Raw genomic sequence first — 13,775 nt, forward strand, 5'->3', positions numbered from 1 at the left:
ATATATATGACTTGTGCCTTCTCATATTTTTTTTTATCTTATAAATTTTCAAAATTCTTCCTGGTAACTTTACAAAGAGCTTTGCAAAGTTATTTCATGTGTAAGTAATCACCAAAATGTCACAGAATGCCCATTCTCCACTTTTGGAAAATAAACTGGTAATTGTCAAAAAGTGGACATGAACCCAAGTGTTTTTCCTTCATTTTCAGTGCTCTACTTATGGAGAATTTTAGATTTGCAATTCAGTCAAATGTAATTATAAATGCTAAAATGTATACATATATATAATTAATAGTATAGGCTTTATCTAGGGAAAATAAAATTCTAGAGTGACTGAAAATACTATTTTTTGGGAAAATGATTATCTATCATGTGAAATTTAAGCATATCTGCACATCTAGCCAGAAATGAGGTCAAAACCTCAAACTTTGAATGGAAATACAAACAGAACACTAATCATCCCTTTCTGCTATTCATCCAAATCTGAATGTACAATATTAAGGAATAAAACAAAATGAAGTTGGCTGCTAATTGGATGCCTCTGAATTCTTGAGTTAGTCACACCTGCAACTTTTACTTTGAACATAGAGCCATGGTAAAGTGTAATTCAAAACAAAATTAAAAATTCATATTCTGCTAAAAATAGGTTATCATTTTCAATGGGCCTAAAATGAAGAGAATATTTACTGCTAAGTAGGAGCAGAAACCAAGAACTCTTGGATATTGGTTGCAGAAATAGACCAAGGTGCCCAGAGTGTGATAGGTGTAGGAAAACTGGGACCAGGAACCCTCTGTACAAAGGAAGGACCATAAGTTGAGTTGTGGTTGATTGCTGGCCTGGGATTCAGGACGTATGAAGCTGTGGAAATGAGCAGAGACAGCCAACCACTAGATATGCGTGGTACTGTCCACCAGGACAAAGTGTAACCTACCGTGTTCCCAATATTTCCCTGGAACATGAGCCAGTAGTACCAGCATCAGAATTAACTGTAGATGGGGGCCCTGTTGGAAGGTTTGGAATGGATCAAGTAAGGAGTTGGGAGATGGGGGATGGGAAGACTCTTCCAGTTAAGATGAGCCTACAAATAAACAAGAAGTAGCTTCTGGTTAATTCAAAAAAGGATTTATGAGGATAAGATTAACTGCAAGGAGTTAGCCTGTTGATCTCTTTGAGTAATGATATGATAGAGGAAGTCTTTGACCACTGTTTTTTAAGTAATCATCAATCCTAAAGGTATTTAGAGCTTTCGGGTCCTGTCATCATAGATTAATTCTAGGATCTTAAGATTAGTTTGAAGTAATTACTTGTTTTCTTCTTTGTCTTTTTTGGTGTAAGAATAGTCTATGGTTCTATACATGCCAAATACATTTAAATATCTTTTTCAAATATCTTTCATCAAAGCCTAAAAGATATGTGAGAATTACAGTAACATATCAACCCACTTTTTCAGAAAACAATGGGTTGAGGTTATTAAAATTTTAAAGAGGTTTCCTCATGTTCATTTCATTTGCCTTGTGTAAATCTGCTTCTGTTTATAAAAGTAACCAATGTCTTGGTTTAAACATTTTATAATATGGACTTAAAAAAAACAAACTCCTTTTAAACTGAATACTCTGTCTTTATCTTGGAGTGAATACACAAGCTCATAATGATAAAAGTTATGTTATGAAGTAGATGGTTTTTATCATAAATATTTTGATCTCTTTACAAAGAAATATTCTCAATCATACTGATGAATGTCTGTCTTAGGAAGAAAGTATTTCAGCAGATAGAAAAACCACAGATGCAGGTCCTAGGAAAATCTGTATTTGAAATGAAATTTTTCAAATAGGTGCTTTCGAGGCTATGTCTACATGACCAAAAAAAAAAAAAAAAGAAAAAAAAAGTCCACAGATAAGGACAAATCCAATTAGCTTTGTCTTTTTTAAAAATAAATATCCAGATGGTCTTACTGGATAACGGAAGCCTAAAAATCTTTGAGGGTGATTAATTGACAGCTCATTTTCTTCACTGCCTTGGAGGTGGGAATATGTTTTGGTGACTCCCATTGAGAGGCCATTGTGATCAGAGTCACCACTGTTCAAGTCAGCAGTGGCTTCGTTGGAAATACCTCAGGAGACAAACTCTTCTCAGAGACTCAATATTAATAGGAATGGAAATTTGGCAACTGAGTGAGGGTGGAAGGATCAGTTTCTCCCCACATGTCTGGGGTGTAACTGCAACTCCTTTTTAACTTACAATAAAACCTCTGAAAATCAGTAGAATCTATTCTACTGTGTGACACTGGGCAAGTCCCTCAACCACTCTTTTTACATTTATAAATGGGAACAGAAAGAGTAGTTACTTCATTGGGCTGTAAGGACCAAATAAATAATGGGTACAAAATACTCAGGGCAGTGTCTGGTTCCTTAAGGATTCCCAACTAATATTATTCATTAGTACTCTATCTGGAAGTAGGTGGCTTCCAATTCAGAGCAAAAATGGAGCCCTGAATAGAAAAGTACCTGGAAGATACAACTGTGGTCATTGATAAGGGGGGAGAACATCTAGAACACGTGCGCCCATTACAGAGGACTACACTGTTTCCTCCTTGAGTGGCCATTGAAATTGGACTACATTTTTTCCTATACTTTCTATTTTGATATGTAATATAGTTCCTTTATTGCAAGTGAAATGGAGTTATTAAATCCTATAATTGCTTATTTAGGGTTAAAAAAATGAAAATTATTTAAAAAAGAATATCCCTTAGAATAAGTTGATACATTCTTGCGATTGCTAAAAATTTTCCTCCAAGTATATGAAAATTTTCAAGTATAATAAATATAGTATATATACTTACATTGTTTGTATTACTTAATTACTTATCACAGTCTTATTTGAAAACATGCAGAAATAAAGCCACAGGGACACAAAACACATAGACAAATGAAAAGATAAAGCAACTTATTTAAGGACCATCGAATTTGTGAATCACATAAACTTTGACATGATATTTATTAGTAAAACATACTTCTAGTTTAAAAATATTTTTTAATTTTAAGTTGGACTCCATCATAATGTTTTCTAGCACAAGTTTTAATTGGAATAGTTATAACTAAGCTATTACAAATTTTAGATGACTAAATTACTCCTCTGAGGATGTCACTAGGTTTATAGTTACTGTCTTCAACTCCATTTAGCTGTATTCTTCAATGAATTTTACCATTGGCGACACAAAATTATCTTAAGCATGTTACCTATGTATATTCACTTTCTAGCATATAGGTAGCATTTAAGCATAATAAATCTTAGGTAAAAATATCAAACTCTTCCTCTGTCACTCCATCTTCATCCCTACATTGCCTCTTAAAGTTTATTAAATTAACAAAAACTTAAGCAAAGGTTATATATTCCAATTATTTAGATAAAAATTCTTATTCATCATCCTTATGCTGTCAATAATTGGTTTGACTTTTTCACATAATTACAATTTTTTTAATGAACCAAAGATACTAACCAATGTGTTGCTATCATGTAAAATCAACCATAAAATATTTAAAAAGTGCAGTATAGTGCCACTTGAATTTTATTACACTTTGTAAAGCAAATGAACTAAATCAAGACGAAACAAATCTAAATGTAGTGCTGAAGTGAGGTCCAGCCTTTCAAACTGGCTTCCTATTAATCACAGGGCTGACCTTTTCATTAAGGGGCAGTTGTTGGAGTCATTGACACGGTTACAGCATTCACATGTGTGAACTGTACTCTGCGGTATTCATGTTCTGGGGAAGGCACAGTGAAATTAGATTCTCTCCCTGTAGGGGGTAGACATTGACCGCTATTCAATGCCAACAACTGACGGTTAAAGTATTTCATGAAGAATGACTTTTAAACTGCGTCTACTCCACCATCAGTAATGTCAAATGCAATTCTTAAAGAAATATATTTAACTAGCGGTAATTAATTAAACCTCTCATAGCAGCAACTTTATCCAAGCTAAATCATTTCTGAATATACACAAAGGAGTCATCAGGATTCTACCGTCATGGCTTTTAAATCATCGATTTCAATGGTGTCCATGTATAATAGTTAGAAAACAAAAACAAAACATAAGCCAGTGGGGAATTATTTAAACAATGCAAGTGTTTTATCTAGCTTCACCTGTCTGCATACTCTATACATGTGAACTGTCTTCTGGGATGACAATGCATTCCAGATTAATTTTTCAAATAAAAAATGCCTAAATTAAGATAAAAAAAGATAAAACCTCAAAATGTTACAAATAGATATGAAGTGCTCACAGTTTTTATTGCATCCTCTTTTAACATGATCATCTTTGTGTAGTATTTGATGGATTGAATTTGGGAATTACAACCGGAATCTTTGTCAGGGCAAATGCCCCATGTGCTTATTTCCTACATAGGACATCATACATTTGAACAGCAAACACATTCTTTCACATTGGCTGACATTCCACCTGAAAACATCCACCACAGTTAGCTTGTTAACACAATTCAGGATATATGGTGTAGTAGTAAAAAGACTCCCCGTAGCCAAGTAAAAATCAGAGTAGGGGGCTCAAGGAACAGGGCTGAACTTAGATCAAATCTGAACTTCAAGTTCAAACATAGTTTAATGGTGAATCTAAAGTTGTAAATGCAAAGTAAACGCAATGTGAAGGCTGCCTGAAACCAAGCATGAAAGACCAAAATGTCAAAGTTGAGATTTCCTACATCTGGTTTTAATATCTTTTCTTATGCTATTAGACAAATGACCTTTTGTTTTGTTTTATTTGTTTTAAAAATTCATTATCATTGCCATGGCTGCTACAACCCAATACTGTTTTTAGAGTTTTTAAGATCACTTCTTTGGTAAGGGACTGAGCTATGAACGGATTTAAGCAAAAATTACGAGCACATTTCTCCCATCAATGTATGATTAGTGATGTAACAATACAGTTATGTGTAAAAGTTGAAATCCATTTTCAAGAAGTGTGTGCTTCTTGAATAACTTTTTTTCTATTCTCAGAACTGTGACAAAACACTTGCCACCATCATTTTTGACAGCAATAAAGGACATTTCTTCCAGAAAGAACGGGTAATATGCTAGGCTACCGGATTGAATTAGCAATATTATTAGCTCCACATTTTAGTTCCAAGACCTGAATGAGCAAGTTACTCACAGAGTCTAAGCTTCAGTGACAGTGCCAAGGCACTGGTGCAAAACGAAACCAGAGGAAATCCACAGGGTTATCAACCCAGGGTTTTTGCTAGTTCACTTCTGCACAGTCTTTAGAGGATTCCCTGAGAGTAAACATCCTTAATTAATTCCCAAGAAAAAGAAGGAAAGATAAATTTTCCACTTACTGCATTTGCTGTCCTTTGTCCACACGTTGAAGTAAGAGGCTGGTTCTGCCGTTCTCACCTAGCTCCAGGTTGCCCTCTGGATTAGGCATAAATGTGAGCGGCAAGAAGCATGTTGACTTTGTAACTGCACAAGGAGCAGCCCATCGCACCGCTGCTGGAGGGCCGGTCAGGACAAAGTGCTAAACTTCAGCCTGAGAGCGCAGCATCTATTACCCCTGAGGCTCTACCATTTCACCTACACCTGGGCGGATCTATCAAGCTTCATCTCTATTAGAGCTATTTGACTCTGTGGTTTAAGAGGGAGGAGAGAGAAAAAAAAAAAAAAGAGGCTTGCCGTTGTCACACTTGTTTCCTATTAAAGAGCCTTACGGTGGATTGAGTAATTGTGTACGAAGGTAGTCTGGCTGGCAGATGTGTGCAGCCCCAGTGGAGCACTAGATTCAAGGCAGATGGGTTGTACCAGGGCGCAAACAACATTGAGAGAGAGAGAGGCGTGATTAAAACAGCAGGCCTCTGTTTTATAGTGCTGGAAGTGGGGTAGCATTAAAGCTCTTGGGAACCGGTGTTCCCCAAATGGCATTGCTCTATAGCATGGAAAACAATAAATCCAATAAAAAAGAAAGATGTTCAAGCAACAAAAGTTATAGAGATATTTATAATATTCACTTTAACTATTGATGAAGGATTAAATGAAGCACCCTCCCCCACACACTAACAGAACTTAATTAAAACTACTCAATCATGGGTCATAGTGGGTTATTGATACTGTTAACGTGATGGATGTGAAACAGATCCCTCATTCTGCTATATAAGCCGTGGTTATCTTTTTAATCTGAATTAAATTGCTTTAAGGAGATTTACACTGTCAGACAGATTGACATTCTGCAATTGGGCATTTTTTAAAGACGTGACTGAAGCCAATTGTTAGGAAAATATCCTCTTGCAGGTGTGATGCATACCACACATTATCTCAGGCAACTTAACCCATGGAAACTTTACGGCTTTCTATGTCACCTCTCTTTGAAGATCAATAATGTATAAGTAATCGAAATAAATATAATTAACTTTCACAAATCAGAGCTGTTTGACCCATTTTCCTATATTCTCGAGAGCTGCTTCCCTATAGCATATACTGCATAACCATTACTATTAATAATGATGATGGTGATAATAAAACAGTTACCCCATGCCAGAAACCACGCAAAGAGCTCTCCACTCATCATCTCTTCTGTCCTACAAGGACACCTTTTTTTTTTTTTTTCCTTCTTTTAAATTTTTTAACAGATGAGGAATAGAGTTGGAGAGGTTACTCTACCCAAGGTCACACATTTGTTAGGATTTGGAAGCAGGACTCCATTGGATCTGATTCTAGAAGCCTCATTCTTTACCACGTCAGACAGTCTCTATGCAGAGTAATTTTTATCCTGCACAAAATAAGATGGTTATTATTGATTTCTTTTACAGGAAAATTGAAAATAAACTCTTCTCTTATTTCTCTGGGTAGTTATAATTTAGAATTAAATAATCTAGCTTTGTGTATCCAAACGAATAATAGAAGTATCATCCAGCCCACTGATAGAAGTTCTGCTAATGGTTTTAAGGATCAATGAAGTTAAGAACTGCCTAAGAGCATATATTTTACAAATATTTTATTGGCATTTTTAAGCAATTAAGATCATTTTAGCAAATGTTTCTTAATATCTCAAATCAGTTTACAGCAAATCAATGGAAGAAGGAAGACTAGGATTGAAAATTAAGAATTTCAATAAATAAATAGACAGATGAATTCTTAATTTTCTACCATTCCAACCAAAACAAGAGAATAAGAATGAATATGCTTCAAAATGCAAGAATAAATTTGAGGGAAGTATTAAAAGATGATGGAGAAATATAAGGTACGGTAAAAATGGGGAGAGAGTACAGAGAAAAAGATAGAAACAAAGAGTAGGGATAATAATACTGGAGAAAAAACAGGTTGTGATTTAAATGTAACCCAAGGGGCCAATGCAACTTGAAGAGGCCTAAGTGGTTTACAACTACTGTTTGTGTATTGCTGCAATATGAGGAGAGGGACTTTTAAACAATGTCTGTTTATTTGTGTGTGTGTTTGTGTGTGAGTGTGTGTGTATGTATGTGTGGGCTTGGATATCTTGAAGACATTACAAGCGTACATGGATATTCAGGTAACAGAAAATATACTACTGGTAAAGTTCAGAATTACCTGTAGAAATAGTGTATAGGAGAGCAATTAATTTTAATTTTCTTTAACTGGATTTCAGTAAATTAAAGTTTATCTGTGACTACCTGAAGTTTCTTTCAAGAACTTCAGCCAAAGATTAGGATTTTCAGATTTCAAAATTTTTCATTAGAAAAACAAACAAATCTTCTATATTTTCATGGTTTCACATAAAATTCCATGAATACTTTCACAGTGATTTTTTTCTATCTTGGCTAAAAATGGGACCTACCGGAAATGTTCCAAGAAACAATGTCCTGGGGACTTTCCAGTCTAACTTATAGACCAAAGTTTGAGTGTGATTTGGAGGAGCATAAAGACTTTATTTTGATTTATTTTTAATTTTTTTTCACAACCCATCACGTAAGTCTGTTCTCAAGAGAATCCTTTCTATTAGTACCAAATGTTATCTAATTTATGAACACATGATCTAATGCTTGCTGTTATGGTTTTTTTTTTTTTTTTTTTTTAGGGAGATAAAAATCAGAATTTTCCCATCACCAAACCACCTCATCACTGATTTCCATCTCCATTTCCCTTGGGTTTATCACATCACACAATACACACAATCCCTACTTCAGTTACCTCTCTGATAGTGACTATGGCTGTGGTGTCTGTGAAGTTGTTATTAATAAGATTGGTTCCATAAATTCCAAATATTTTCTGCCATTTCCAATTCAATATCAAAATTTGTTTTGTTAAAAACCAGGTACAAATTTTTCTGTTTGATATATTCAAGTATTTAAAATATTTGAATTGAATTGTCATTGAAACAAATTCATGGCATTTTTAATTATCTGGTTCAATATTTGATTCTTTTTTTAAACATGTGTCTCACCTGGGTCAAGATTTTAAAGCCCAAATTGTAAATAATTTGAGTACCAAAATGCTTATTTCTGAGTTTAAGGAAATTAAAAAAAAAAAAAAATCTTGTGCTGAATCCTAGCATCTAGTTGGAATTTCAGAAAAAAATCACTTCAACTCTTAAAGTAAGTATACGTTACATGAATATCTTCAAAAATATTTCATATCCTTTTATTTTTCTACCCATGATTTCAATATTGGGCCTTGTTAACCTAAGAAGATAAAACACATGGAGCTCATTAAAGCATGGTATCTACTGTCTCTTCTTACATGAAAGTGTTTTATTCCCAGTGCGGTTTAGGTGGGTGAAATTATACATAAGGCAAAGACAGGACACAAAGGTTTATGTTTTTGTTAATTATTCAGCTCTAGAAGATGAGAAAGGTAGTTTCTTTTTTTTTGGTTTTTATTAAGTCATCAGGTCTAAAATATACCATGTATTAGTTAGGAAAAGAAGTGTGTCTCAAACCATTAGCATTCTATTAACTTTATACTGTTATTATAATGGTATAGAATAAAATATCAATAGGATAGGATGCATAGAATTAGAGCAGAGGAAATATTTCTATGGGCAAATCTGAAAAAGAATTCAGAAGTTTGTCAATTGGGTATGAATAATCAAGAATTCAACAAATGATTAGGGGCAACTCCTTTTACAAGATGAGGCATGATGTATAGAATTCTATGACACAAAATATTTCCAACACTAGTCATCTTCTTCCTCTTAGATCTTAAAATGTTTTCCTTAAAATATGCTTCTGAGCAAGCTCAAAAAAATTCTCACCAAAAATTTTACCTTAGTAAAAATGCTGGTGATCTAGGGGGAGGGTAAATGTTACTACCTAGAGTATTTTCTTAATTTATTCCCTTTCTTTTGGATTACTTTAGGACATTAGCTAGTTGTCACTGTCAGGCTGGTATAGTACATCCTTCAAAGGACAGAAGAGTTTTCTTGGGGAATATAAATAGATTGGTGTGTCAAAAATGGTACAGGAGTCATCAAAAAGGCTCCAGATTGGCTGAGGGCCTGTACCATAAATCCCCCTAAGGAGGTGAAACCAAGCAAAGTTATTCTGGAACAAATATACATCTGGGTAAGGGCAAAATTAGGCAAAGGTTGGAAGTAGGGAACAGAGGGGCATAGGGAAATTTAAATTAAAGGAAAGAGATCTAAAAAAGCAGTTCTACCAACCCTATAATTTTACTTAGGCTAATACTAGAAAATATGCAAGTTAATTGGAGAATATTTGTGAGTCAGTTAATCCAAATGCTAAAAATCTAGAATAAAAAATGGTTAGTTTTACCATTCTTCAAGATTTATCAGACAACTTTTATTTCAGCTAAACAAATAATAGTTATTTCTTAAAAGCTATCACTGATGTAGGCATCATAGGGGAGCAAAGCAAGACCTAGCATCTGACTCCAAGACATTTTACAAACTACTTGGGGTGAAAATATACACACACAATAAATTAAATGATATTTTATGATCATAAAGAATGATGCAGACAATAAGTTTAATAAAAGGTCAGAAAAATGAGAGATCAGAGTGGGCTGCATGAATTCTGAGGTAGGCAAGGATATTGTGTGGTTCAGAAATGATGACAAAAACAGTCTCTGTCAAATAGAGGTTTTGAATTGGGGAATCAAGGAGAATGTCTGGGAGAGCCAAAATGGTGCAGAACAAAGAAACATTGTTGGAAGTTTTCTGGTAAGCGCCTGGCATGATAAATATGTTTTGGAAAGATTAATTGGAAGGGATTACAAAAAGGCAAGACAGCCTTTGAGTCTGCTGCAATAACTCAGGCACTGACCTACATTTCTCATTATATCATCCCTTTTCTCTCTGAGTAGGACTATCCCTGCAGATTGACATACTGTAGTCCTGCTTACATTCTATCCCCATTTCTACCCCATGTTCATGCCATGTGCTCATGGTTCAGTGGAAAGTGCTGAATTTTAAAAACTCATTGACTTAAATCCCTATTCCATTACTTGATAGTAACTTAACTTCCCCAAAGCTCATAGAAAAAAAAAATGGATTTCCAACTCCTGTTTGTAAATGTGAAGTATGATGATGTCACTAACTTAATGAGATGGAATGAATATAAACTTAAGGTGAGTAATGAATGCCCTTTTCTTTATCCTCAGTTTCTAACATCATGACTGGATTGTACTACAGATGTCACAAATATTTTCCAACTGTTTTTATATCTTAGTATTTCTCAAAGTATTTCTCAGAAACATAGAAAACCTACTGACTAATTTTTTAGGACTAGCAAATGGACTTGCTTAGTGATAATCGTTTTAAAGAAAAACACTAGAATTCAAAAGAAATTTCAAAGCTAGAAGCAATAAAACTGTAACTAATTAGATATGAAGGAAGAGATTGAATGACAATTAACCATGAAAGCAACAGAAAATAACAATGGGTTAAACAAAATCAATATTTATTCAATGTTTCTTCTTTGCTCAAAAATAAGAGAAATCCGGAAATAGCATTCCAAGTTATATGGCATCATTTTTCAAATAATTTGACTACCCAGCATCTTTATTTTTGCTCTCTCATTCCTGGCTAATAGATTTCATCTTCAAGGTCAGAAAATAGCCGCTGGAATTCTGGTCATTGTTTTTGGTGGTGACCAGAAGGAAGGTAGGAAGGGTAAAAAAGGGACCTGTACCAGTTGTTTGGCCCCTTTTAAAGGGCAAATCCAGAAGGGCCCACCCAGCGACCTTTGTTTATATAAGTGGCTTCACAAGCTGCGAGGAAGGGTTTATGTAGTCATTTCAACTACCTGGAATATATATCAGGAGTCTATTACTAAGAATAGTAGGTAAATACTTTGAATGGGAAGCTAACATCTCTTCCATACCAACTGAATTCATGAATGGTATTTTGAAGAAGTAGAAGTATTTGGGGAAGAACAACTTTAAGACTTAAAAATGAATAAATGAATGAACAATGAATTAGCATTAGGATGTTGTATCTATGAAGCTGTTGAAGAAGAAGTGATGCTGATCTAGATAGTGAAGAAACAGTAAAGCAAATTAAGAATATCTGATGAACCTAGTGGCAGGGCAGGAATAAAGACGCAGACTTAGAGAACGGCCTTGAGGACAGGAGGAGGAGGGAAAGGGGAGGCTGGGACTAAATGAGAGAGTAGCTTTGACTTATACACACTACCAAATGTAAAATAGATAGCTAGTGGGAGGCTGCTGCAGAGCACTGGGAGATCAGCTCCGGACTTTGTGATGACCTAGAGGGGTGGGATAGGGAGGGTGAGAGGGAAGATCAAGAGGGAGGGGATATGGGGACATATGTATGCATACAGCTGATTTACTTTGCTGAACAGCAGAAACTAACACAACATTGTAAAGCAATTATACTCCAATAAAGATGTGTTAAAAATTTTTTTTAAATTAAAAAAATAACATTTCTATGAACATTTAAGTACAAATTTTTGCATGAACATATGTTTTCAATTCTTTTGGGTATATATATAGGATTGGACATGCCTGGTCATATGCGCTGGGTCATATCATAACAGTGCCATTTGACGTTTCCACCAACAATGTCTGAGGGTTCTGATTTCTTCACAACCTTGACAGCATTTATTTTCCATTTTTTAAATATAGCCATTCTAGTGGAGCAGTATTAGTAAAATGGCATCTCGTGGTTTTGATTTGCATATCCATAATGGCTAGTGATGATATTTGTTTACCATTTGTGTGTCTTCTTTGGAGGAATTTGTATTCAGTTCCTTTGCTCATTTTTTAATTGGGTTTTTTTGTCTTTTTATTGTTGGGTTGTAAGAATTCTTTATGTATTCTGGATTCTAGGGTCTTATCAAATAACTGATTTGCAAATATTAAAAAAAAGAATAATTAATGAAACTAGGTCAGTCAAGGAACTTCCAAAATCAATTTAGACCTGCATCCTTTTTTTTAAAGAACTTTTATTGAGATACAGTTGACATACAATAAACTGCATATATTTAAAGTATACAATTGGATTTTTTTTTATTAGTAATGTATATATGGCAATCCCAATCTCCCAATTCATCCCCCTCCAACCCTCCCCGCTTTCCCCACTTGGTGTCCATATGTTTGTTCTCTACATCTGTGTCTTTATTTCTGCCTTGCAAACCAGCTGATTTGTACCATTTTTCTATATTCCACATATATGTGTTAATATATGATATTTGTTTTTCTCTTTCTCACTTCACTCTGTATGACAGTCTCTATAGACCTGCATCCTTTTAATAATACCATACACAAATTATATAACTAGACACTTTAAAAATTAGACATGCTTTAATATATAGATATGTATGTATAAACACATATGTATATCCATCTGTGAATACACATATATGTGTATCAATATAAAACTAAACATTGATTAGATTAAATTTAAAAAATTTTAGGATTCTGTCCAATAGCACTAATATGACATTTATTTGACTATATCAATTAATTCTATAAAAAATCAATTTAAAAACTTGTATTACACAACCTGGTGTTTGTTTAAAGAATACAATATCTAACAAGATATTTTATTGACACTTCACTCAAGTATTTTGCAACACAGAGAGCTGAAAAGTTATATGATTTGCAGATATTTTCTTTTATCCTATGAGTTGTTTTGCACTCTGATAATTCTGTCCTTTGATGCACAAAATTTAAAATTTTAATGTAATCAAAATTATCTATTTTTTCTCTTGTTACCTGGGGATTTAGTGACATATCTAAGAAATCAATGGCAAATCCAATGTCATAGAGCTTTTCAACTATCTTTTTGTCTAGGAGTTTTATACATTTAGCCCTTACATTTGGATTTTTGACCCACTGGGGTTTAATTTTTGTATGTGGCTTTGGATTAGGGTTCAATATTTTTTCTTTACATGTAGATATTTAGTTTTCCCAACACCATTTGTTGAAAAGACTCTACTTTCCCCATTGAATGATCTCTACACCCTTGTTGAAAATCATTTGATGATATACGTGAGGGTTTATTTCTGGGTTCAACATTGGTCTATGTCTGTTTTTAAACCAGTATACACTGTTTTGACTACTGTAGCTTTGTAAAAGACTTTAAAAGTAGGAAATATGAGACCACCAACTTTGTTCTTTTACAGGATTGTTTTGGTTATCTAAAGCCCCTTGAAATTCTATATGAATTTTAGGATTGATTTTTCTATTTCTGCAAAAAACATCATTGGAATTTTTATAGAGATTGCATAAGATCTGTCAATTGCTTTGGGCAGTATTGACATATTAGTAATATTAAGTTTTCCAATCCATGAACGTAAAATGGCTTTCCATGTTT

At 34.1% G+C, this 13,775-nt stretch overlaps 1 protein-coding gene across 1 annotated transcript in view; it reads right to left on the bottom strand.

Annotated features, from left to right (window-relative positions):
• Positions 1-5,551, bottom strand: part of SEMA3A (semaphorin 3A) — a 479,868-nt gene extending 474,317 nt beyond the window's left edge. Inside the window, exon 1 of the mRNA XM_057733716.1 lies at positions 5,347-5,551. The gene's annotated coding sequence lies outside the window, so the exon portion shown is untranslated. The remainder of the gene's footprint in view (positions 1-5,346) is intronic.
• Between the last annotated feature and the right edge of the window lie 8,224 nt (positions 5,552-13,775).

This window comes from Hippopotamus amphibius, chromosome 4 (assembly GCF_030028045.1).
Source record: "Hippopotamus amphibius kiboko isolate mHipAmp2 chromosome 4, mHipAmp2.hap2, whole genome shotgun sequence".
NCBI lineage: Eukaryota > Metazoa > Chordata > Mammalia > Artiodactyla > Hippopotamidae > Hippopotamus > Hippopotamus amphibius.